At 38.1% G+C, this 27,379-nt stretch overlaps 1 protein-coding gene and 1 long non-coding RNA gene across 7 annotated transcripts in view; one reads left to right on the top strand and one right to left on the bottom strand.

The window, feature by feature from the left end:
* Erap1 (endoplasmic reticulum aminopeptidase 1) overlaps positions 1-27,379 on the top strand; it is a 109,976-nt gene that overhangs the window by 55,337 nt on the left and 27,260 nt on the right. The window contains exon 1 of one of the 3 annotated variants that reach the window (XM_015483823.2): positions 26,960-27,086. The exons of 1 other annotated variant lie outside the window; for it this stretch is intronic. The gene's annotated coding sequence lies outside the window, so the exon portion shown is untranslated. Of the gene's footprint in view, positions 1-26,959; positions 27,214-27,379 lie in introns of those variants that run through there. One more of the 3 variants, XM_015483839.2, reaches the window with a different exon arrangement.
* Positions 16,943-27,065, bottom strand: LOC107140685. 4 transcript variants are annotated; one of them, XR_001503310.2, is made up of 3 exons: positions 26,254-26,684; positions 25,598-25,713; positions 16,943-17,852 (listed from the first exon to the last, which is right to left on the bottom strand). It is a non-coding gene; the product is annotated as an uncharacterized LOC107140685 (long non-coding RNA). The 4 variants fall into 4 exon arrangements; XR_007350562.1 differs by lacking the exon at positions 16,943-17,852 and adding an exon at positions 26,948-27,065 and having other exon boundaries at positions 23,576-25,713; positions 26,254-26,760; XR_007350561.1 differs by lacking the exon at positions 16,943-17,852 and adding an exon at positions 26,897-27,029 and having other exon boundaries at positions 23,576-25,713; positions 26,254-26,760.

Raw genomic sequence — 27,379 nt, 5'->3', positions numbered from 1 at the left:
TTAACACCAAAAAAAAAAAAAAAGAAAGAAAGAAAGAAAAACCCACAAATAATCCAATCAATAAATGACAAAGGAACTGAACAAGCACTTCACAGAAGTAGAAATATGAATGGTCAGAAATATATGAAAAAAATGTTGTACACCTCTAACAATTGTACACCTCAATTCTAGGGGAACAGAAAGAACAGTAGCATTAATCAGACATTATAGCAATTATAGAAATGACATTAAAACTACACTGATATTTCATCTCATCTAGTCAGAATGGCAATTATCAAGAGTACAAGTAACAATAAATGGGGAGAAAGGTATACTCATACACTGCTGGTGAGATTGCAAATTGGTGGAACTATTCTGGAAATCAGTATAGAGATTCTTCAGAAAACTTGGAATGGAACCACCATTTGACCCAGCTATCCCACTCCTTGTTATGTACCCAAAGGACTTCAAATCAACATACTACAGTGATACAGCCACATCAATGTTTATAGCAGCTCAATTCACAGTAGCTAAGCTATGGAACCAAACTAGGTGCCCTTCAACAGATGAATGGATAAAGAAACTGTAGTTTATATAATCAATGGAATATTACTCAAACATAAAGAAGAATAAAATTATGGCATTTGCTGCTATATGAATGGAACTGGAGACTATCATGCTAAGTGAAATATGCCAATCCCCCAAAATAAAAATCTGAATATTTTCTCTGATATGTGGATGCTAACCCACAACAAGAGAAGGTGGGGAAAGAAGAAGTCCATTGGGTTAGACAAAGGGAACAAAGGAAAATGGGGAAGGGGAATAGAAAGAACAGTAGCATTAATCAGACATAACTTTTTTTATCCTTGTATTTGAGTACACGACCAAGGTAACTCTGCATCATGTACAACTTCAAAAAAAGACCCTAATAAGAATAAGTTATGCTCAATGTATGATTAGTATGCCAAACTATATTCTATTGTCATGCTTATCTAAAAAGAACAAATAAAACTTTTTTTTTTTTAAAAAAAAGGGTAGTGTCAGTACAGCTGTCCTCTCATATAAAATGGTGGCCCTGAAAGTCTCCTATCCTCTTTACCATGGTGATTCTGTTATTATGATTCAATTGCCCTTATGCCAAAGGATAGGTGTACTACTCTATGGGTTTGTGGCAAACTGCTTAACTGGTGAATCTGCTCTAAAAAATAAAACATTGTTTTTGAAAATGAACTTCTAATGCCATCAATTTTATTTTAAAAATTTTTATTATTGCATATTTAAATAAGTAATATTTATATTGAGAGCTAAATATTTGAAAGACTGACACCTAATAAATGACCAATACGTGTTATTTCAGTAGTCACTACTTATCCATGGGGGATACATTCCAGGACCTCCTGTGAACACCTGAAAACATGGCTAATACTGAAACCTTCCTTATATACTACGTTTTTTCCTATACATGCATTTCTATGGTAAAGTTTAGTTTATAAATTAGGTATACTAAGAAATTAACAACTATTAATAAAAAATAGAACAGTCATCACAATATACCACAGTAAAAGTTAGATGAGAGTAATCACTCTCAAAATATTGCACTTTGACTTAGAGGAAACTCTTTTTTATTTCTATTGACATACTCAGATTTTGAGCATCACTACTCTTGTAATTTGGGAACATTTTAAATAAAATAAGGGTTTCTTTAGCATGAACACTGTTAATGTAACATGGAGACTGTTATTCTGATGCCTAGAAGGCTAAGTGATTAAGAGGTGGGTAGGGTATACAGCATGGATACATCAGACAAAGGGATGATCCATTCTGCAGGTGGGACAAAATGTGACAATGAAAATTTCATCAAGCTGTAGAGAATAGCAAGCAATTTAAAACTTACACATTGCTTTTTGTGTGTGTGTGTGTGTGTGTAGGTGTGTGTGTGTAATTTTGCTTTTAATACCTTCAGACCATGGTTAACTATGGGTAACTGAAACTGTGGAAAGCAAAACCACAGATGAAGGGGTTTATATTATCATTATTATCTTCATTATTATTAGTAGTAGTATTAATATATATTTACACAGAATCTAGACTTTGTTAGACCTTTTATATTCTTAGTAACAATCTACATTCAATAGTTGTATTGTAAGCTTGTAGTCATAATTAAAATATAATCAATCTTCAAAGGCCTGTGAATGAAAAACTTGCCCCTGAAATAGACTTAAAAAATCAGAAACCATTTGGCATTAGAAAATCACAAAGGCAGAAGATATGGTTCCTGTATTTTCAATTGTCCTGTTTTTGGTGTACTTAATAAAAAACTATAACCTATGTAAAAGTGTCAGAAGAATTCCAGACTAAAATAATTTACAAGATGAGTGTGGTTCATTTCTAACAGGCCTTGTTTATCATGGTAGCTTTAAATAGGTTAGCCTGTGAATTGAAAAGTCTTACTTGGAAATTACTAATGAAGCCTTATAAATCTGACTTTAAGTTGGCCTAGTGGAAAAAATAATGGTCAGTGTTTTGGAACTCACTTATCTTCTACAACCCCCAAGGGACTTCAACCGTACAGAGGTCTCAGTGTTCCTCACATAAGCACTGGGGAACTTTAATTAATTTCAGTGGTGGTGGTGGTGGTGCTTCTGGGAAGCATGAAGTGGGTAGAATGCAGGGGGAAAGATGAGGTAGAGTCGGAAAGCAAAATGGGAACTACTATTACAATATTCAAAGCAGCAAATTCCAGAAAAACATTCTACATTTTCATTTTTTTAATCGAAAGAAAGCCTTTAACTTTTATATTAAACTTCTTAATCACTAGTCTTGTTTCACCTACTTTAAAAGAAATAAAGCATATTTTCCCTTTGTGGCTATGAATCACATAGCCACATGAGATTCATAGAGCTGTTCCCGCTTTTCACAATTTCATGTTAACACTGACTTCTCTTATCTCTGCTTTCCTAAAACACAAGCAAAAATGAAGAAAAGATCTTTGGAAGGATGTGAGATAGAGTTAAGATTAGTGGGTATCTCAGATCCCAAAATACTTGATGCATTTTAAATGCTAATTTTGTGACATAAATAAATAAATAACTCAGTCTGTCTTCCCACTCTTTCTTTTCAGTACTGTCTCATAAGTACCATGGATATCTGACCCTGTGGGAATAGAGGCAGGGATTATTTTTATAGCTATTCTCTGCACCAATAAATATATCTAATAAACATTTCTATGACTAGTTTATTTCAACTACATTGGATAATTTTCCCTACGGTTCGAGAAATTGATCCATCTCTAATGACCAATTATTTTCAAAATGAGAGTAGCAAAATTAAGGGGACATGGTGAGCTAAAGTTTCTGATGGAGACAAAAATTCAAGGTCAAAAATTCAGATGCTTTCAAGGGTCCAGTAGGTAATTAGGAATGTATACATCTGTTGCAATAATAGGGTAGAAAAAAATGTGCTGGCCAACAAAATTCAGGGTCAATTCACATGTTTAAAATCACATCATGCTAGCTGAAGCCAGCTGGCTAAATTCATCCATCACCACACTCATTTGTGATCCCTCTTTCCCAGAATCCCATAGCAAAGGAATAGGTTTTATTCAATGGAGATGAAGATCCTGAGAAATTTCACTGCCTTTTTTTTTTTAATTTGATGCTAAAAACCAATAAAGCTAAGGGAAGGGCCAAACCAGTGAACAGACAGTTGTAATTACCAATTTCCAATGTTTACAAGGTTCTCCCTGCCCAAATTCTCTTCCTCTGTGGCTTGCAACAGCACTGAGAAGCACACAGTTCAAGTCACTAGGCTTAATGCAGTTGTGTTGATACAGTGGGGACAGTGCGGGTTGGGGTCATCAATTTATCATAATAACTTCAAAAGTGCACATAGGAGTCTGGAAAAAATTTAGCTGTAAAATTCTATATTAAGGTCATGAGAAAAGCGAAGAAGAGTCAGATTTTCATGGAGCAAAGACATTTCAAAAAATACTTAAATTTCTTGCCAGTCAGGAACACCAACAGCATTAGAGCATAAGTGGCATTGGGTAGGGGAATGAAAAAAAATTATGTGGTTGGTGGTACAGAATGAACAACAAATCAGCAACTAAACTAAACCCACATTATGGAATATCTGTGCCATGTGCTGTGATCCATGCCAGAGATTCAAAGATAAGTAGCCATAGATCCATCGAGTAGGTAAGACAAATGCTAGCTTACCACAATACCTAATCAACCATACATAACTCATGTTTTCTCATATTTTAAACATCTTTGAAATTGATGGCATGTCATGATTTTATTGGCGACATTTATTTTTCCTTGTATAGTGGCAGACAATGTTATTGTGTGACTGTTACATCAGAAGAAATATAGTAAATAGATTGTGAAATATTAACCTGTAGGAGGAACAAGAGTTGAAATGTATTGTGTAGAATTACAATGAATTATTGAAAGTCTTTAATCAGAGCAGTAACATAAAATCTCAACATCCATTTTTCCTCCCTTCCCCTTGCTTGTTCTTCCTTCTTATGCAGCAAACATTTTAAGAGCACATGCTATATGCCAAGTTCTCTGTTAGATCCTGGGAAATAAAGGTTGAAAACAAGAGACATAGCCATATATCAACTGGATTTAATCGACATTTATAGAATAGTTCATCCAACAACAACAAACCACAAATTCTCCTCTAGTTCACATAGAACAATTGCCAAAATAGAACACATTCTGGGACCTTAAAACCCACCTTGACAAATTTAAAGACTAGATCTCATATAAAGTATGCTCTCCAGACCAATGCAATTAAAATAGAAATCAATCAGAAAAAGATAGATTGCAAATCTCTAGATATTTAAACTAACACACAATTCAAAGAAGTTGTCTCAGAAAAAAAAATTGAATTAAATGAAAATACAATCTCTCAAAAATTGTGAAGTGCCTAGAAAGTAGTGCTAGGAACAGAGACAAGGTTCTGGCCTTATAGAACTGACAAAGTAGCTGAGAAAAATGGCCAATGACCAAATAAATAAAAAAAATTAAAAGAATGAAAGAAAATGATTGAAACTCTGTTTTCCAGGCTGACAGAAAAGCATATGTTGAGGCAGAAAAGTGCTTATTATGCATATGAAAATAAAACATGGTCAGCATAATAGAAACACCCAAGAGAAGAAAAGTCTGAGATATTTGGAGGGGTAAATGGGTAGATCACATCAGGCCTCATAGACCTCTGAAAGTAACAAGAGAAGCCATTTGGGGGCTCTTAAGCAGAAACATGGGATCCAATTTATCCCATGGTAGATATGTTCCAGGATGAAAATCCTGGATCAGCAGAAGAGACAGAGGAATCCTAGTTCAGGAGTGACTAAGAACATCAGCAAGGACAGGCAAAAGAGCCCCCACACCAGGCTGCCAGTGTAGTGTTCCAGGAATCTATATCATGAGGTGATGGGTATTCTTATGTGGGCTTGGCTGAACAGTTGAGCATCAGCATGTTCACTCTTGAACACAATGGAAGAGTGCTATAGTTTAGAGGTGAGGTGTCTCCCAAAAGCTCATGTGTGAGACAATACAAGAAGGTTTAAAGGAGAAAGGATCTGGTTATGAAAGCCTTGACTTCAATCAGTGAATCAATCCCCTAATGGGGATTAACTGAGTGGTAACTGAAGGTAGGTAGGGTAAGGCTAGAGGAGGTGGGTCACTGGGGACATGCCTTCAGGTATAGATTTTGTATCTGGCCAGTGGAGTCTCTCCTTGCTTCCTAATAATCATGTGAGCTGCTTCCCTCCACATGATGTCCCACCTCACCTCGAGCCCTGATAATGGAGCATACTGTCTATGAACTGAGACCTCTAAAACCATAAGCAAACGTTTCCTCCTCTACAGTTGTTCTGGTAGTGCCTTTTAGTCACAGAAGAGAAAAATACTGATTAAAATGAGGAGACTGGAAAGATGGTCTTCAGTTACATAAACATGGCAGGTTCCCCTTTGTCTAATCCAATGAACTTCTATTTTTCCCTTACCCCTGCCAATTAACATCCACATATCAGAGAGAATATTCAGCCTTTGGTTTGGGGGGATTGGCTTATTTCTCTTAGCATGAACTGGAGACTTCCAGTACAAAGAATACTGGTCCATCAACCTTTCTTTTTAGAACTCAAGACAAAAGAAGCAAAATTTGGTGCCACATTGTGCTCCAAATTCTGCCTGATTTAATTCAATACCCCTCTGGGTCTCCCCAGCAGTTATTAAAGCTGGCTAAAGTAAAGAAGGGTAAGGAGGTGAGTGTTTACACCCTCAAGCAAAGATGGCTGGTCCAGATGTGTCCGTTTTAGTAACTCCAGTTGTGGCTGGAGACTTGACAGAAAGAGACTTAACTACAGAAGCATGGACTGCTTCTGTGATGGATTTTGGTTTTTGGGGAAGTAGGAACTACCTTCCGTGAGTTTTTAGAGAACTTCCAAAGAGTGTTTTATCAGAACACACACTTAATAGGTCTATTAATATCTTATTGAAGAAAATAGTGAGAAACTAACTTGGACAGGAGACCAGAGCCACAAGAATATCAGAAATGGCATTCATTGCTCAGTGTCAATGGCAGAACAAATCCAAGGCATTCAATAAGGGAAGTGCTAAGAAACTGTGAGAAAGATTGACAATTCATTGTAGATCACATGACATTCAAAAGAGAATCCCCAGTGATTGAACTATAGTCACAATATTTTACATCTGTAGCTGAGTTCTGTTTCAAAAGGGCATCACATAGAATCTACTTCTAGCAATGGCAAATTGCTAAGGCATGATTGAGTTAGGGTGTGATCTCAGGAAGTCAGAGGTATCAGAAAGTAAAATTGCTTGGGCTTCTCAAGTTGGTCTCCATATCCCCTCTTGTCCTTAGAGACATAAAGCAGGAACATGTGAGCTGAGAGTCAGATGAATAGGAGAATTTAAGTAGGGGCTGGAGAAAATCCAGGCAGCTTCACAACCCCATGTAGTGGGGTTATGAAGCCAAGGGAGACATGATGAAATTCAAAAATTGAAATTCTGGTGGGACTGGAGTACAGAAAGAAATGTGATTCTTAAACTATGGATGGTGGATGGTAGGAAAGGATCCTATGGAATATTGTATAAGAGTGGAGAGAAAGAAACAGAAAAAGGGACTAGCAAAGCAGCTACTCTCTAGTGTTCCTCCCTAATGTGAACTACCTACTAGTTGTGTATTTGCTAGGGAGGCAGAGTAGTAATTAGTGAAAAAAAAATGAGAATCTTTTTAAACAAAAAATTCTTCTTTTTTAGATATACATGACATTAGATTATACTTTGACATACATACATAGAGTATAACTTCCCCTTCTTATGTTTGTACATGATTTAGAGTTACCCTGTTCATGCATTCATATATGAACATTGGAAAGTTATGTCTGATTCATTCTACTATCTTTTCTATTCCCATTCTCCCTCCTTTCCCATTGTTCCCCTTTGTCTAATCCAATGAACTTCTATTCTTCCCTTACCCCTGCTTATTGTGAGTTAACATCCACATATCAGAGAGAATATTTGGCCTTTGGTTTTGGGGGATTGGCTTATTTCACTTAGCATGAACTGGAGACTTCCAGTTCTATTTATTTATCAGAAAATGCCATACTTTCATTCTTTATGGTTGAGTAATGTTCCATTTTGTGTATATTTCATATATTCTTTATCCATTCATCCACTGAAGGGCACCTAGGTTGGTTCCATAGCTTAGCTATTGTGAATTGACCACATTGATGTGGTCATGTCACTGTAGTATGCTGATTTTAAGTCCTTTGGGTATACCGAGGAGTGGCTTAAATGGTGGTTCCAATTCAGGTTTTCTGAGGAATCTCCGTACTGCTTTCCATAGTGGTCATAAAAATTTGCAGTCTCACCAACAATGTATGAGTGAATCTTTCTTCCCACATCCTCACCAACATTTACTGTTATCTGTATTCTTGATAATTGCCATTCTGGCTGGAATGAGATGAAATCTCAGTGTAGTTTTAACTTTCATTTCTATAATTCCTAGAGATGTTGAACATTTTTTCATATATTTTTGACTATTCATATTTCTTCTTCTGTGAAGTGCTTGTTCAGTGCTTTTACCCATTTACTGATTGGGTTATTTGGGGTTTTCAGTGTTAAAATTTTGAGTTCTTTGTATAACCTGGAGATCATTGCACTCTCTGAGTGAAGGTGGCAAAGATTTTCTCCCATTCCATAGCTCTCTCTTCAAGTTATTGATTGTTTCTTTTTCTGAGAAGAAGCTTTTTAGTTCTGTACTATCCCATTTATTGATTCTTGATTTTATTTCTTGCACTTTAAGAGTCTTATATTTAAGGAATTTGGTTCCTAAGCTGACATGATGGAGAGTTGGATCTACATTTTCTTCTAGTAGGGACAGGGTCTGTGATCAAGGTCCTTGATCCACTTTGTGCAGGGTGAGTGAAAGGTGTTTAATTTCATTTTGTTATATTTGGATTTCCAGTTTCCCCAGTAACTTTTGTTGAAGAGGCTATGTTTTCTCTAATATATGTTTATGGCATCTTTGTCTAGTATGAGATAACTGTATTTATGTGGGCATGTCTCTGTGTCTTCTATTCTCTAACATTGGTATTCATGTCTGTTTTGGTGAAAATACCATGCCATTTTTGTTATTATAGCTCTGTAGTATAATTTAAAGTCTGGTATTGTTATGCCTCCTATGTCACTTTTCTCACTAATGATTGCTTTGGCTATTCTGGGTCCCTTATTTTTCCAAATGAATTTCATGACTGCTTTTCCTATTTATATGAAGAACATAATTGAAAACTTGATATAGATTGCTTTAAATCTGTATAGTGCTTTTGGTAGTATGGCCATTTTGACAACACTAATTCTGCCTATCCATGAATATGGGAGATATCTCCATCTTCTAAGGTCTTCTTCAATTTCTTTCTTTAGTGTTCTGTAGTTTTTATTGTAGAGGTCTTTCATCTCTTTTTTTAGATTGATTCTCATGTATTGTATTTTCTTTGAGGCCACTGTGAATGGATATTTTTCCTTATTTCTCTTTCAGTTTATTCATCACGAATGTAGGGAACAAAATTGATTTATGGGTATTTATTTTATATCCTGCTACTTTCCTGAATTCATTTATGAGTTCTAGAAGTTTTCTGGTGGAGTGTTTTTGGTCTTCTAAATATAAATCATGTCATCAGCAAATAAAGAGAGTTTGAATTTTTTTTTTCCTACTTTTATCCCTTTAATTTCTTTTTTTTCTGTCTAATTGCTCTGACTAGAGTTTCCAGGACTGTGTTGAATAGAAGTGGTGAAAGAGTCAGCCCTGTATTATTCCAGTTTTTAGGAGGAATGCTTTCAATTTTTCTCCATTTAGAATGATGTTGTCCTTGGGTTTAGCATTATAGCTTTTACAATGTTGAGATATGTCCCTACTATCCCTAGTTTTTCAAATGTCATGAATGTGCATGGATGCTATGTTTTTTTCAAATGCTTTTTCTGCATCTATTGAGATAATCATGTGATTCTTGTCTTTAAGTCCATTGAAACAATGAATTACATTTATTGATTTCCTTTCATTCAACCAACCTTGCATCCTTGGTATAAACCCCACTTGATCATGGTGCACTATCTCTATAATGCGTTTTTGTATGTAATTTGCCAGTATTTTGTTAAAGATTTTTGCATATATGTTTATATGGGACATTGGTTTGAAGTTTTCTTTCCTTGATGTGTCTTTGTCTGGTTTGGGTATCTGGGTAATATTAGTTTCATAGAACGAATTTGGAAGGGTTTCCTCCTTTTCTGATTCATGGAATAATTTGAGGAATATTGATGTTAGTTTGAGAAGGAGAATCTTGAGAATAGTTTAGGCATTGGTGGAAATTCAGCTTAGAAGACAGGTCAAAATTAGTAACTTCATTTGGTGCAGGCAAGGTTTATTGGAGCCTCCTTGGATTTAAGACCTGCTGTGTCCAGCCAAATGTCCTGGGTAGGATGGAGCCAATGCCAAGATAGAATTTTTGCAATAGAGGTATCTTTAAGAATAGAGTGGGGTAGAGTGAGAATATTGTTTTGTTGGTGGGAGCTCTTGTCTAGAGCACAACAAGTCTGGAAGTTAGAAAAGGTAGGAGTTGGAAAAGGGACACATTTCTCTGTAGGTATGTGCATTTACAAAGAAAAGAAAATTAGAGTATTAATATGTTTTTTTTTCCATGTATTTTTTACTCTCCAATTTTAATTAGGTGTCTGAATGCTTAGTTTCTTCATTTAGGACCATTTTTAGAGGGAAAGAAGCATGAGAAGTTTTTCTCTTTCTAAACATCTGTGCCCCATGGTTAAATTCTTGAGTCCCGAAGATAGAAGGGACAGTGTTCTAGGGGAAGTAGCAAGACCACTGAGAGATGGGAACATTCTTTACCCAGAAAGGATGGGCCCTCAGCTCCAAGATACACATGTTCCAGCAAGGTCTGGAGGCAGTGGAGTCACAGATGTGAAGCCTGTGGGATGAGTATTTCCATAGTAACTAGAAGAATCTCACAACCAGATGACTGCTTGATACTTTGATAGTGCTTAAGAATGTAGGACTGGTTAGTTCTAGGTAGGAGTCGAGAGAAGCTAATAATAATTATAACTTTAATTTCCCAGAGTTAGATGGGTCATCATTTAGAATAGCATTTGTTAATTTAAATAAAATAGGAAAATGTAATATTTCATGCACTCTTGAGTGAGGGACTAAGATTCTTGCCCATTTCAAGACAACAATTTCACCTGCTATATGGCATCAATTGTAAGGAGATGAGTGCATAAAGTGAGATAATTTGGAGGTTACTGTAGTATATAGGTACAAAGCAATGTGAACCAAAGTAGTAGGATGAGGAGGATGGCAGTGGAAATAGTAAGAAGTGGAAAGGTGAGAAATGGTTTGAATCTGGGATGTAACTCAGTGGTAAGGTGTATGCCTAACATATTTAAGGCCTCAGGTTTAGTCCTCAGCACTGCAGAATTAAAAAAAAAAGTGTGTCAATAATTTGTGGTGCTTGTGATAGGTTCTTAAGGTGCTTCCCATAACTCATGCCAGGTAGTATCCATGTTCTTATGTGCTCCGTTTAATTGGATTGTGGATGGGATCTGTCACTTATTTCCAACTATAGACTATAATAAAGTTGAGAGGTGTATATGACTACATAACCATGTAACATGTTATGATCATAAGGTTTACCCTGGTGGAGTCTCCCTCTCTCTTCCTGACTCCAGGAAAGCAGGTAGCCATATTGAGGGATCCCAATTGGTAAAGAAATGCAGAAGGTCTCTAGGAGATGAAGGTGGCCACTAATCAGTAGCTGACAAGAAACCAAAGTGCCCTATCCTACAACCTCCTAGAATTGAATTATACTAATAACTTGAATGTACTTGGAAGTGTATCCTTCCCTGTCAAGCCTTAGATGAAACTTCATTACTGGGTGACACCTTGACTAAAGCCTTGTGCAACCCTAAGCAGAAGACCCAGCTCAGTTGTGCCTGAACGTCACACTTCAGAAACTGTATTAATGTGTGTTGAGCTGTTGAATTATGTCCTAGAAACCTAACACAGTGCCCCTTAGATCATCCGTCTCTTGCTATCAACAGGTAAATCTAAAGTCTCATGTAAGAAATCCATACATTCTATTCAAATTTTCTCAACTGTAACCTGGCTGAACATAGTTGTTTCTCTCTGCCTGCATTAGTAGGCAGAGTTCTTCAGAGATATAAAACCAAAGAGAGAGAGAGAGAGAGAGAGAGAGATTTATTTTGAAAAGTGGCTTGAGTGACTATGAGGTTGAGAAGTCCCATGATCTGCCATATGTAAGCTAGAGAACCAGGAAGACCCATAGTGTGATTCAGTCTGACTCTCAAGGTCTGAGAACCAGGGGAATCAATGATTTAACTTCTAATATGGGCCCAAAGGCCTAAGAGACAGGGAATTGGGGATGCTGGTATAAGTCCTAGAGTTTGAAAGCCAAAAAACAGGGAACTACAATGTCAAAGGCAAGAGAAAATGAAATATTCCAGTTCAGGAAGAGAGAAATAATGTGCCATTCCTCAGCTTTTTCTTACTAATTCAGGGCATCAACTGATTGGATGAGGCTTATAAACTTTGAGGTGGATCTTCTTCATTCAATGCTATTCTCTTCTGGAACCATTCTCACAGACACACTAAGAAATAATGTTTACCAGCTAGTTGGGCATCCCTTAATCCAGTCAAGTTGACACAAAATGAATCATCACTCTGCCTAGCAAAGAATTCTTGCATCCCTGATTGATTTCCTTTGAAATGATACCTTCTCTATTTATCTAGACTTCCAGGCTCATCATTGTCCCCAAACAAAGTTTTTAATTCTGTCTTTTTTTCCCCATTTATTTATTTATTCCTTTTATGACAAGAGTTTCTCTGTCTTAATCTCTTGCCAAACTCTGCAAATTCTGACTTAACTGATTTTTATTTCTTGGGAGGGTAGTCTGGTCAGACAACAAGATAAAAAATAGATTGAAAAGCAGGAATATATTTCAAGTTGAAACTGTAGTTAAGAAACTATGTAGGGGCTGGGAATATAGCTTGATACTAGAGTGCTTGCTTAGAATGTGCAATGCCCTGGGTTCAATCTCAGTACCAAAATAAAAACAAAACAAAAGGGTATGTAATGGCACAGGTAAGATGATTTAAGCCTGAATAGAAGAAAGAGGAATAGAAAGGAATGGAAAGTTTTGAGACACACTTTGAGATTCATATTGACAGAACCTAGTGAAGCTGAGTGGTAGAGGATTTTTATTTAAAAATTTAAGACAAATAAAAGAATGTCTTATTTTCTGAATTAGTAGGAAATTTATAGGACTCACTAAAATTTATATGGCCTAACTCATAGATTGTACAATTCTCAACAGTTTAAGGAAAACAAGTAATGTTTAGATTATAGCAGACTTTTATAAGATTGTTTTCCAAGACTCAAATCTCCAATACCATTTGAGTATATATCTTCCCCCACAAAATGCAGTAAAATGAACATTAAAACTTCGAGGGATCCCTTCCAGGTCCTTAATGAAATTGTAAAAACAAAGCTTTATTTTCTAGACATTTTATCACTTCAGTAAGAAACCTGGACTGTGATGATGAACAGGGAACAGAAGATTGATCTCATTGCATGGACTGGGCATCATGGGGCAGGCCCGCTCACAGGTCACGTGCTCCTTCACTCACCTCAGTTCACGTAACTCTGATCACACCTCTGCAAAATTACAAACCATGCAAGACATTTGGGTCACCTCAAAATAGTCAAAACTGTGAATGTTAAGCTTCTGGCTACTCCCAGTCCATTTTCATACTCAATCTTTTGATAACATCCTGGAAGTTGATATCATCATACACAGAATTTTAAATTACCATGCTGGAAGTACAGGATGCTTGGAAAAGCGTGTATCGATCCTGAGAACCCAACTTGAGTTAAAACCCCCTTAAGAGTGACTCTTTTATATGACATATTTCTAAATGCTGCTCTGATCTGGTCCTAAAGTGTTAAAAAAGATAAACCTAGGAGAAGGTTTTGTCTTTTCAAACTTAAAGTGTAATTAGGCTTAGAGGAAAATTCAAGGCAAGCAAAAGAAATAACACCTGGGTGTTATGGGTAGAAAACTGTTTTTGTTTCTTCTCTGTCGCACCACACACACACACACACACACACACACACACACACACACACACCCTATCCCGTGAAGCCATAGACTATATATACTTCCTTACTTGTCTCATGGTAATTTTTCCTTGGCTTTTTCCTACCACAGTGCGGTATCTGTGACTCTATAGACAGCATGACTAACGATTGTGCGAAGGCAATTTTCAGAATGTTTTAAAAAAAAAAGTGGAGTTGTTATAGAATACTTATCTAAAAGTGAGTAAGATTATAATATCACCTAAATTAATTGATTAGAAACATAGTAAAATTTAGACTTCATTGGAATTTAGGTTGACCTCAAAGAATGGATTGGAAAGCAAAAGGGGGGGCACGTCTCACTTTCCCCATGGGATACGAAGGACACTACCTTCCTTCAAGTGCACAGTGGAATGCTAGGTTATAAGACTGAGACTGTGGTTTGTCACCTTCTAAAATTGAATTCTACTGATCCTCAGACTATCTTAATCCAAAACAGAAGGTGTCTGGATGGCTTGTCAAGAAATAGGAAGAAGGTAACTCAAAGCCTGGAGTGAAATCAGAAAATTTGAACCACAAATAAGTTTCTCAAGCTCTGCTTCTCGTTTCTTCTTTCTTTTCGGGGATGAGTTTAATTCTCTGAACCATTTCTCACAGTGGAAACTTGGCCATTAAATCCAGAGCAACATTCTTCCAGTAGTGGGCCATAAAGAGAAAGAATAAAAGGGGCTTCTCTTCTAAACAATTCTAGACAAGAACTCTTCTTGGTTTGGCTTCGGTCATGCGTCGATCCTTGGCCCAATCTCTGAGGCCAGAGAATGGAAGTATGGTATTCATTCCAGACTGAGGCTAAATAATGTGACTATCAGTTATATGAAGGGGAGGGAGGGGCAAAGAACTGAGTAAAGAATAAACAGAGCCCTGGAAATAGTCTGAATGATAACTTGATTTATGGCAAAATGCTTATGTTGCAAAGTTAAGTATTCATTGCATTCCCAAGTGTCCCATACCTCTCATAATCGAAACCTAGAATTGATTTCTCAATTAATGTATTTTGTCCATAATGATAGTACAGATGACATGAGATCTCCGCATAATATTATTATTTCTTTTTTCTTCAAAAAAGAATTTTTTTTTTTTTTTTTTGCAGGACCTGCTTGCTAGGCAAGGACTCTACAGTTTAGTCACATCCCAGCTCATTTGTTCAGCCTCAATACAGTTTAATATGTGTTGCAGTTATTGTGATTGACTCATTTAGCATCTCTTCTGTTTTTTAGTTGTTGATAGACCTTTATTTTATTTATTGATTTATATGCAGTACTGAGAATTGAACACAGTGCCTTACACACATGAGGCAAACACTTTACTCCTGAGCCACAACCCCAGCTCTTAGCATCTCTTCTAACCTCTTTTCATAATTATTCCCATAACTGTAGGGTCTGGAAGACCAGGTCTTCATTTTCCAGCCTCTTCATTCTCAGATTCTGGATGTGCTTCAGGTTCTGAATGAAGCACTGGTGGGAGACTTGAATTTGGAACTGAGTTCAGTGATGAGAAAGGCAGAGCTGGAAGTGTTCATTTTGCTGGGACAGATTGTAGTATATGCTGTGTAGCTTTGGAACCAACATTAGAACAGCAGCTGCCCAACTTAGCGGAGGGCTCTGAATCATGGCAAGAGAAGCAACTTCCCTGGTAGACAAATTCTGCCTTGTGGCTTTGGGATTTGTTTCTGTAAGCTCCATCTAGTGTTTTTAAGCCTTCCCAATGATTATGTAAGTCATGCAATGGCCCATAATAACCCCTTTTTTAATTAAATAGCTTGAATGGATTATATTCTTTGCAATTGAACCCTAACTGATACAAGATAGAAATCAGTTTTTAAAACATTATAGACTTTTTTGCTTGCTTTATTTTTCCCCTTTGTAATTTCACAGACATAAAAAGACTAAGTGAGGTTGGCATTGCTTGTTGCCTTCAATGAGTAGTTGAATTAGGAGGCAATCACTGTTCCTAAGTGATATGTGGGCAGTCAGATTCACAGGAAACAACTGCTATTGATCAACAAACATGGGCTGGGTGCTTCCATGTGTCCCTCCAGATATGCTTTCCACTCTTCCCTCTGCTGCTCGTGTCTTGGGACTGACAAGAAGTAATGGCATTTTTTGTTCATAGGGTAGCTTGTTCTGTTGATCAAGCTGCTTGGGTCAATCAGTGAGTATATTACTTCAGCTTCAAAGCGTACTACATGCTAAGTATTTTGATGGTGTTTTGGAAAGTAACATCCCTTATAAAGTTTTAGAACTTGTGGGAAGACATGATTTATGCAGGTTGTCTGTACTTCCATTGTTCCCTGCCCCCATTAAGTTAGCATTTGCTTTCTCTTTCAAAAGTGTCAGAGTTGATAGAATCTTCCTGTCTTTGGGTCATCTTTCTCCTTAGAGTTATTTCTAAATAATAATAGCTGGGGTTTTGCCACCTGTGGATTTGCAGATCAAAAATCATCAACAGGATGACCCCTCTGGGAGCTTTCTCTGCATTTAGTACCCATGTTTTAATCTCTAAGTTTACAATTCTCAAGTTTTTAATTGGTTAAGGATGAGAATGTGAGGGGTTGATGCAGATGCTTGTCAACAACCACAGCTGACTCCAGCCTCTCTCTGCTTCCCCTCTCCCCGCTGTCTGCATCATAACCAGCATTCTAGGATCCAGAACTGATGCTGACAGTGTCCAATTTTGAAGGCTAATAAGGGGTTCACTAATTCTCCTATGTTTTCTGCCTGAAGTGTGGAAAACCCCCTTTCCCTCAGAGCAGCAGTGATAGACAGATTTTTTTTGAAAGAAAAAATTAATATTTGCCCTGAATTTATTATATATCTATATATGTATATATATTTTAAGAGCTACAGTATCAGATTCTCTCAGAGTCTGACTCAGAAATCTTTTTTTTTTTTTTTTTAAGTTAAGTTTGGCACATGCTGTAATTCCAGCAACTTGGGAGGGCTGAAGCAAGAAGATTACAAGTTCAAAGCCAGCCTCAGCAACTAACTGAGGCTCTAGGCAACTTAGTGAGATCCTGTCTCAAAAAATGAAAAGAGCTGGGGATGTAGATCAGTAGTTAAGCATGTGTGAGTTCAATCCCTGGTACAAATTTTTTTTAAAGTTAATTTATTCTGGCATATTTCATTGTTTTGATTTACTTACTCCATCTGCAACTGTGAATAAGTTACTGATTCAAAAAAAAAAAAAAGGAAGAAGAAATGAAAACAGTCGAACAGTTTAGGTATTTATTTTGCAGTACATTTAAAAGTATTAAATGGGTAGTATAAATTTTTACTTTACTATGATTTTGCTATTTTCATCTTTGAGGATGGGAATTGTCAAACAGCTAAATTCACACAGATTCTATAAAATTTAGCAATTTACCAACCAAGTCTGGAAAATCAAATGGGGATGGGGGTGGGAATCTAACACAATGTTACAGAAACAGAAAAGCCCAGAATTTTCACCTTAACTGGACTTTGGTTTTTGATGTCTTCCATTGATCCAAACTGTCATTCTCAGTCTCTTTCCTTCCTTTTTGGTCCTACTGAGTTTGAAGTTGGACAATGGATATGAACCGAAGATTCTTAAATTTCTGCCTTTATGTAGATTTGGGCTGGCCCTGCTTCCAGAGCTGGCTAGTGCTTTGGGCCTATCTAGGTTCTCTGATGTTGGTCCCTGATAGCCTGCAGAGCAGCCCTGGCCTTCTCAGGTCTTGCTCTGACCCCAGTCCTAAGGGCTTCTCTTCCTTTGTTTCTTTCATGAAAGTGTCTTTGACTTTGAGATTCTATTTGGACTATATTATCTTCTGTATTCTGTAGAGGGCCATTTTGCCATTGATCATCTTATTTACAGAGTGTTCAAATCAGTTATTGGGCATGAAGTCAGATGCCATTTTCTCCATGAGTTCTTCTGGTGGCCAGAAGAGGATTCATTTTCCATAAGTGAAAAAAATTGAGCTAGAACTAATTTCTCATTAACATCTACTTATTTGGATGATAGTCCCATTTTCAGCTCAAAGAATAGAATCCAGTTTATAGAGTTTAGCCTTTTCTCTAGTTTTAATCCAATTATTCATCCACCATTGATTTTCCTGATGTAGTTATCCTTCTTTGCCTCCAGAACACAGATTACACAAATCCTATAATTATGACAGAAATACCTTTAATGCTCAATAACACTAATGTTGCAGGCAGAATCTAGAGTGCCCCTGTTATCCTTGCCTCCTGCATTCATGCTTTTGCCTCATCTCCTCTTTCAGTGTCATCAGAACCTATGATTTGCTTCTAACAATAAGATAAGGCAGTTGAGAACAATAGTGCAAGCTTATAAGCCCAGAGACTCAGCAGAGTGAGGCAGGAGGATTGTAAGTTCAAGACCAGCCTCAGGAACTTAGCAAGACCTTGTCTTAAAATTAAAAACAAACAAATAAGAAACATAAAAAGGACTGGAGAAATATCTCAGTATTGAACCCCTGAGTTCAATCCCCAGTACCAAAAAAAAAAAAAAAAAAAAAAANNNNTTATTATTATTATTATTATTATTATTATTGATTCTTTCTAGTTATGTTATTATTGATTCTTTCTAGTAGAATCCAGTTTGACATAATTATAGAAGCATGGAATATATCTTGTTCTAATTCAGTCCCCGGTATCTCCCCTCCCCATCTCCTACCCACTGCTCCCTTCCCTCTACAGATATTTCTGCCATTTACCCATAGTTATTTTTTAAATTCACTTCTTGTGGATGTACATCATGGTAAGATTCACTGTGGTGTGTTCATATAAGTACATGGGAAAATTAAGTCAGATTCATTCCACTGTCTTTCCTTTTCCCCCTCTCTCCTCCCTTCCTTTTATTTTCCTTTGTCTGATCCACTGAACTTCTATTCTTTTTTTTTAATGTTCAAAATCTGTAGCAATTAGAGAAATGCAAATTAAAACTACACTGAGAATTCATCTCACTCCAATCAGAATGGCAATTATCAATTAATTATCAGTAACAATTAATGTTAGTGAGGATGTGGGGGAAAAGGTATACTAATACATTGTTGTTGGGACTACATTTGGTGCAACCACTGTGGAAAGCAGTACAGAAATTCCCCCCCAAAACAAGAATGGAACCACCATTTGACCTAGTTATCCCATTCCTTGTTATATATCCAAAGGACTTAAAATCAGCATACTACAATGACACAGCCACATCAATGTTTATAGCAGCTCAATTCACAGTAACTAAACTATGGAGTCAGCCCAAGTGCTGGATAAAGAAAATGTGGTTTACATATACAATGGAGTATTACTCAGCCATAAAGAAGAATTACTATGACATTTGCTGGTAAATGGATGGATCTGGAGATTATAATGCTAAGGTGAAATAAGCCAGTCCCCCAAAACAAAGGTCAAATGTTCTCTCTGATATGTGAAAGTAAATCCACAAATGGTGGGAGGTAGGGGGATAAATGAGACTTTTAAGTTGCTAAATTTGTGGTATTTATTATTTTAATAGTATAATAAAACTTATTTATTTTAAAAATTATTATTTTTCATTGACAAAAGTTTATGGCACACAATAAGATGTTTTGAAATATGATGCATACACTGTGGAATCAAGCTAATCAGCATATGCATTGCTCGACATTTACATCTTTTGTGGTAAGAACACTTAAAATCTAATCTCTTAGCAATTTGCATTTATAAATATAGTCACTATGAGGTACAATAAATCTTTGAAATCTCATCCTTTGACTAAAATCTTTCCAGTTACTCCCAGCACCCCTCCACCTGATAATCAACATTGTGGTATTATAAGTTGAGCATCCCTAATCAGAAAATCTGAAATCCAAAATGTTCCAAAATCAGAAACTTTTCTGAGTGCCAACTGAATACCACAAGTGTAAAATTTCACCTCTGACCGCATGTGAGGTATAGAAATCAAAACACAGGTATATGCAAAAAAAAAAAAACATATTGTGTAAAATTACCTTAAGGCTGTGTGTTTATGTGAAACATGAACATTTTTTTTTTACATTTTGTATCATTTCCAAGATATCTCATTATGTATGTGTAAATATTCCAAATTTTAAATCAGAAACACTTCCATCCCAAGCATTTCTGTGAAGAAATATTTAATATGTACCAATATGCAGAAATTGATAATAGATACAATTAACAGTAAGAGACACAGTTTCCTCTGAGGTAGGGGAAGGGGCATTTCCTCACACCAAGTAATGAAGAAATCCTGGAAAATACCATGGCTATTGGATTTACTTCTCGAAAAGTTATAACACAAGTTTGAAATAATTTAGCTCTTTAGAGTTTGGTCTCTAATGATATTTTTAGGAGTTCTTTCAGCTGAATGTAATGGAAACCTAGCTATGGTTTCTGAAATAGTTAAGGTGCTTATTTTCCTCAGGTATCAAGATGCCTATAGGTGAGCACATCAGGGCCATGCAGCAGTGCCAAGGCGTCACTGGAGACTAGACCCCTCTGTCTTTCCATCTGTTTTCCGCCCCCCCCCTGCTGTGACTAAAAGATCTGGCAAGAACAACTGTAGGGGAGGAAAAGTTTATTTGAGAATTCACAGCTTCAGAGGTTTCAGTCCATAGACAGCTCCATTCCTCCAGCCTCGAGGTGAGGCTGAATATCATGGCAGAGGAGTGTGGCAGAGGGAGGCAGCACACATGATGATCAGAAAGGAGAGAGAGAGAGAGAGAGAGAGAGAGAGAGAGAGAGAGAGAGAGAGAGAGACACTCCACCTTCCAGATACAAAATATATAGCACTAAACTACACTCCCAATGCCCACCAAATTCTAACAAGCATCAATACCGAGTAGATTTCATCTTCATGGTGGTAAGATGCCTACTGTATCTCCAGGTCATTTATATTACATAAAGAAATGTAGGATGAGAGTAAAAGATAAAGGTGGATTCCAGCCAATTCTTGCTTCTTGCTTTTTTTTTTTTTTTTAAGGCTTTTCTGAATATTCCTGACAAGAAATTTCTAGTTACATCTAAATGAACAGGTAGAACAACATGATTCCTTGCAATGGAGTGTGTGTGGGAAGTTGTATATTTTGCCTAGGAAGTTTAACTGAAGTGTGTTCAAACCTGTTAGTGAGGAAGCAAAGGTGAATGGATTCGGGGCAGGCAATTAAGAGTGCCTGACACTGTAGCTATTTGGTTAAATGAAATATCTACTTGGAGGAACAAAACTTAGAGAAACCTTTGGAGCCAAGCAAGGCTGGATGAGTGATCAAGTCTTGCTTTCAGCATGAAGGTAATTTAATTCAGGTATTTTCCTAACCCTCTTAAATTATTATTATTAAAGGTTTGGGTTATTTTGTTCCTTTAAATTTTTATGCCTAAACTATTTTCTTTCTCTCCACTTTTATAGGTAGTGTTTCTTTATCTTGAAGGGTCTCTACGCACCAGATTTGTCACCTTTCAGACATCTTTGTAAGTAAAAAAGGGTTTTCCTCCTCCATCCAGACAGCTTCCTGGGGACAGAGAAGGCTAAGATTCCTGACCACAGGGCAGCCAGAGGAGTTACATAGCTTCATATGAGTGAGAGCACCTCTTTTTCCACTTCTCTCCTCTTAATTCAACTCCACACATTTAAATGAGTTATGGGGAACTGTCTCTTAGGAAGGATTGGGAAAGGGAAAATAGGGAATAAAGCTTAGGGTAGCCTGATATTTGAGACCACCTGAGCAATGTCTTGTGTAATCACAGTCTAATTTGTCAAGCGTTATTGGAAACAGAGTCTTCATTTAAGTCAAATTGTCAACCCCAAAGTGCTTTGTGCTAATCATTTACGGTTGACCATTACTGATAGTTTCTTTTTTTCAGGCCCCAATTGTTTACATCTTAGAGAATCCTACCAAGAAGGTTATTAGTCCCCTTTCTTTTCTGCTTATATCATAGCTTATCTAATTTCAATGTAGTAAAGGCATTAACCTAGAAAATAAACTTTAAGAAAGTTATTTTTCCTGTGTTCAGTTATTGCAACAGACAGTACTGTTCTCATGTCTTTACAATATTATCTGCTACCAAACATGGTACTTTTAGTAGCATAACAACACAGTCCTTCAGAAAAATAGCAGATGATCCTATTTTTTAAATTCCAATATTTTTATTATTTCCTTAGGCATACACAAAGAATATGCTCACTCCTGTCTGGATAACTCATTCTTTCTTTGTGTAATTGCTGTGACAGAGGGAAACATAAACAATATGAAGCTTGGATACCACATTTCCTGAAGAAAAGTCTGCTTTGATCTGCTTAGATTGAACCTAGTAAATTCCAGTACTTCAAATGACTGAACATAGTAGGCATAGATATGAATATTAAGAAACTGACATGATTCAGCTGGACCCAACACCAGAGCCTCACTGACTGTTGAGAGCCACAGCCGAAGGGGCCCCAGCAAACTTCCAGCTGCCAGCAAACTTCCAGCTGCCGGCTGATGATTGGCTCACAGCGGCCCCAGCAACATCTAGCTGATTGGCTCCTCTGCGGTGATGCTCATTGGGCTGTTTCCCTGCCCTTTCAGACCACGGAGCTGCTCATTGGGGGACTTTTTTTGCTCCGCCCACGTGACCCAGCCAATCGGCCTCAAGAGCAGGAGGATTGTGGGAGGTGGAGAGAAGCTTGTGTGGGAGAGAGAGGCTTGTGGAAAGCCGGTGGTGGCAGTTGAGGCTCTGAGGGTTTTTCCTGAGAGGCTGTTTTGTTTGGCATGTGTGGTTCTAAAAATAAAGTTAGTTTCTTTTGACAAGTGGCTCCTGATTGTGCCCAGCCAGACTGCGGCAACTGATGGTATATTTTGCATTTTTAAAAATATTTTATTTTTTAGTTGTAGTTGGACACAATTATTATGTGGTGCTGAGGATCAAACCCAGGGCCTCACCTGTGCTAGGTGAGCGCTCTACTGCTGAGCCACAACCCCATCCTATATATTTAATTTTTTTAATGAAATTCATTACCTTCTCTTGTGTGTCATAGATAATTTTTATATAACTAAATATGAATTTTCTAATAAATGGGCAACAAACATAATTCTGAAAACTGGTAATAAAAAGGAAAAATATCTAATTAACATATGTTTAGAGCATGTGCCCTATTTCATTAGCATTTGAAGAAATGAAAATAATAATAATTAAAAAAGCATGTGTTATGGTGATTTACCTCCTAACGGAAGGAAGTGAAGGGACAAAGCAAATAGAACACAGAATGCTGTGTAAAGAAAAAGACAGAGGAGTGGATTTCCTGGCTTCTGTTAAGCAAGAACTGGAGATATGCCCAGGGTACCTTATTGGCTTGAGTATGTGCAATAAATGCCTGAGTAGGGAGGGAAAGTGGGAAATATGCCTTTAGTTCTCACAGCACCTAGACTAGAACAGTCTAGTCTTTAGGACCTGGCAGTTCCAATAGCAGTTGTGATCCCTTAATAAGAACTCCAGTTGTTCCAACAGAAGCTGGTGTCCATTACTCCCTCTTATACTGCTCTATCACTGTGACTTGGGACTCTCTCTGAAGGCTGGCTCCAACTGGAATCCATTGGCTCTCTTGACTAGAATGTCCAAGGGTAGAGTACACAGAACTTTTGGATCCTAGGTCTTCACTGGAGCCATGCATTGTGTCAGCTCTGCTTTCCTTGGATTGGCGTCACTTTAAAGGAGGCTGTCTTCACCAGGTAGGTGTCCCCTAGAAAGTCACCTACCATAGCAAATCCTCAGTTTCCTTATGCTAGAAAATGAAGTTATAAGTCACCTGCACAAGTACATGGTGAAGATCCAGCCAGACAGTCATGTGAACACTTTCAAATGCAAAATTGCAGAGGAATTTATTGTTATAAGCTCAGTGGCCTACTTTGGGACATTTTTTTTTTTTAATTTGGCATCTATACCTTCTTCCCTGTTTCTGAGTACAAATAAAGATTATAAATAAACTCACAGATTTTGTTTAGCAAGTCTCTCCTGCAATTTGGTGCGTGCACACACACAACTGTCATCTTCTTTATCAAGAGTGAGAGACAGCTATTTTTTTAAAAAAAAAAATCAGCATTTAAAAAATTGAGTTCTGGCAGGGCGCGGTGGTGCACACCTGTAATCCCAGCAGCTTGGGAGTATGAGGCAAGAGGATCACAAGTTCAAAGCCAGTCTCAGCAAAATCGAGGTGCTAAGCAACTCAGTGAGACCCTGTCTCTAGATAGAATACAATATTGTTACCATATACTCTAGTTTATAAATTGTACTTTAAAAGTTAAAAAATAATAATAATAATAAATAAAATACAAAATAGGCTGGGGATGTGGCTCAGTGGTCAAGTGTCCCTGAGTTCAATCCCCGGTACTCCAATTCTCCCCCAAAAAAATTGAGTTCTGGGGACACATGAGCCTGTAGAAGTGTCTCAGATCCACTGTGTGTGTGTGAGTGTGTGTGCGTGCGCGCGTGCGCACCTGTGTGTGTATATGCGTGTAGGCAAGAACTGAAGGGGCAGAGCTGCCTCGTTTAACTAGAGTAGCACTGCCTTGCTTTTGTCTGTCTTTTGCATCGTGATTCTGGGTGAGATTTTACATCAATATGAGTAGCAGTATGATTAAAATGGCAGCAAATCTGGCAACAAAACAGAAGAAATAAATCAAATACTGACATTAATTGACCAAAAGCTAATAAAGGTAGAACTGACTCCTAATTTGAGTTAAATTAAACACAGCTTGATGATATTTGGGATCCAATTTAAAAAAAAAAAAGACCAGTAATAGCCTGAAGGTGTACATGTTCCAGTGGCTCAAGCCTGAGGAGGACCTCCCTCCTTCCCTTAGCTCTCATCTGGCACTAAGAACACTTAAACACCTCTAAATTGGATGGAATCAACTAGCCTTCTTACACTATATGCTACACAGTATTATTACTGTTTACCAATCTCTCCTTATTCTGGCCAATGAAATATGAGTGTAGTATTTAGCAACAAGGTTGTAAAGAACTAATGTATCTTCCTCTGAACTTTCACTTTCCTGCCATCACAATTCACAGGGTCTAAGCTTCAGATGGCACACCCACAAGATGATGAGCCTCTGTCCCCTTGAGTCCTGGTGGCTATGAAGGGCAGAGTACCCTGCCTAACAACAATAGATATGTACCATGAGTGAGAAACAAAGCTTTGCTTGAACTATGGGTATTTCATGGTTACTCTTTAAAGCAGCAAAACTAACACTGTATCTTCTGGGAGGAAATCTAGAGACTCATAAAGATTTTTCAGGATGGGAGCATTGAGTGAAATGGAGATGGAGCAAAAAAGGGAAGGAAGCAAGGTAACAGCTGAGGAAGCTATGTGATTAAAGGGAAAATCATGGACTTTGTTGTCAAATAGACCAACTTATCTATGGTACAAATAAGTTTTACTATTTTCCTTTTGACTTTGAGCAAACTGGCAACCTCTCTCTTTTCTTATCTATAAAGCATAATATCTACATTACAGGGCTGCTGAAAAGATTTACACACACACACACACACACACACACACACACACAGAGCTAGCATTCAGCACAGTATATAACAGTAAGTATGTAGGTAATCAGCAAAATTATATGTTCTTTTCCTTTGTTCTCTTCTTCCTAAACATTTCTAAGTGTGGTAGTTTCCTAAGTTTTTATGTCACAAACTCTACAACTTACTCCTTAAAATTCCAACTACTCACTTCAAGGTTTGCAACCCATACATCTCTGCTAGGACTTTGAAAACTAGAAGAAAATGCTGCCAAATCCTTGGTCTTACTGCTTTTGTAGCATATCTGGACCCTTGAAAGACAAAATCAGGCTAATGTAGCTGAGTCTAAAGCCAAGGAGAGATTGGGTGAACAGTCTTCAGGGGGTAATACCGTCACCTATTTCCTTGTCCACAGATGAGCTCCATTCTTCCAGGTTCATGTGCAGGCCCTGACCTCTTCCTGCCTTTTTGGTAGTCTTCTGCATCAGTCTGTTTGGATCATTTGCTCCTGACCTTCAAGAAATATTTTTAAAGAAGCTTTACTAGAAACAAAACTGAAACCATCAAATCCAAAAACATAAATATACAGGTAAATAAATGCATGGGGTTTGAACAAGAAATCTATCCTGACAAACTGGAGCAATCAAGAGATGGCTGTAGACCTTAGAGGACAGTGAGTGATTCATAGTTGACACCTCCTGCCATGTTCTGAACGTGCAGAAACCAAATGATCCAAAAGTCCCCATTACTTGTTGAATTTTAATGAAAACAAACAAACAAACTTACTCCCCTTGCTTTGATCCTATCCTGATTGAGTCTAGAACCGAATGTTAATTTTTATATTACAAAATGTCCTGAGAAGAATGTATGGAACTAAATATATTTTTCAAAAGAAGACATAAGATTGAAAAATAAAAATGTTGAAAAATATTGTTCCAGTGATTTAGAACCCCAGTTCTCAAAGGAAAGATTAGTCTAAGAAGGAGGCTGGACTTGAAAGCCTGAAAACAATACTCAAGGGGACTGCTACCACAGGGACCACAGTCCACTCACCAACTTGGAGCTTTTGGTGAATTTGAATGCTTGTTTTCTTAGCTTGTGACCTCAACTGTTTAAATACAGCCTTTTCGAATTTTTAAGGTTCTAAGGAGAGCAAAGAAATCGTCATTGTCCTTGATAAAATAGCAGGAACATTTTAATTTGAGAAGTAGCCAGTCCTCAGGGGTATGGTGCCCCTTGGTCGTAGTAGGGAAATTCTGGAGGCCTGCTATAACCCTCCCTCTGCTAATGTAGCATGTCCTAATTTAGCCACTCTACGCTGAAAATAATCCCACCAGACAGTTTTTCAACTACAGAGTATTTTGCAGTTCCTGTTTCTGAGGCGGGCCACGAGCTCTCAGCCCATTCGCAGAGGCGAGATGATCGACACCCTCGGATTCCAATGGGCGTCCAGTCCTTCCAGCCTTGGGGGACAAGCGAGCCTGGGTCCCTTATTTGGTCCCTTCCTGAAACACCAGCTACCTTCTGTGTACTCCAAGTGCCTGCTTCGATAAGGAGTAACTAGTGGGAAGAAAAAAGAAACGAAAAAAAAAAAAAAACCCTCAAAATACGCAGACAAAAGAATCCGCGTTCTTAAACGGGGACCCTCCCTATCTGATCCCTTCTGTCAACCCCGCAGTTTCCCGGGTGTCCATACTCATTGACAAATTTCGTCCCTGGGGAGGGACGATGGCCTCCGTGGCCATACCCTACTCCCAGGTTTGCCCTTCGTCAGGTCTTGCTTCAGGCAAGGGATCCGTCGCGTCCCTCCACTCCCGCCCGCAGCTGCTGGGACTCCACTTTCACTTTCGGTCCCCGGGCTGCAGGCAGGCAGCGGTGGCGCGAGGGTGAGTCGATCTGTCCCGATCCCCAGGCAGGCCGCGAGTGTCCGGGGTTGGCTGGCAGGGAGCGAGCTGCGGAGCCAAGGAGGGAGCGATCGGGACTTTTTTTCCTGAACTTGCCGCGAGGCGGGAGGTCAGAGGCGGGGAGGAGGGCGAGGCCGGGCTGGACTGGGCTGGGTTGGGCCGGAGTCAGCGGGGACCACTGCGGGTGGACGAAGAGCCCACCCGCACGCTCCCCTGCCACCCGGAGAAGGCGGGGGCGCGCGGCCGGCGGGTCGCCCTGCTCGCCGCTGGGCAGG

Source organism: Marmota marmota, unplaced genomic scaffold, assembly GCF_001458135.2.
Source record: "Marmota marmota marmota unplaced genomic scaffold, marMar, whole genome shotgun sequence".
Lineage (NCBI taxonomy): Eukaryota > Metazoa > Chordata > Mammalia > Rodentia > Sciuridae > Marmota > Marmota marmota.
This window is presented reverse-complemented; position numbering and strand designations above follow the sequence as displayed.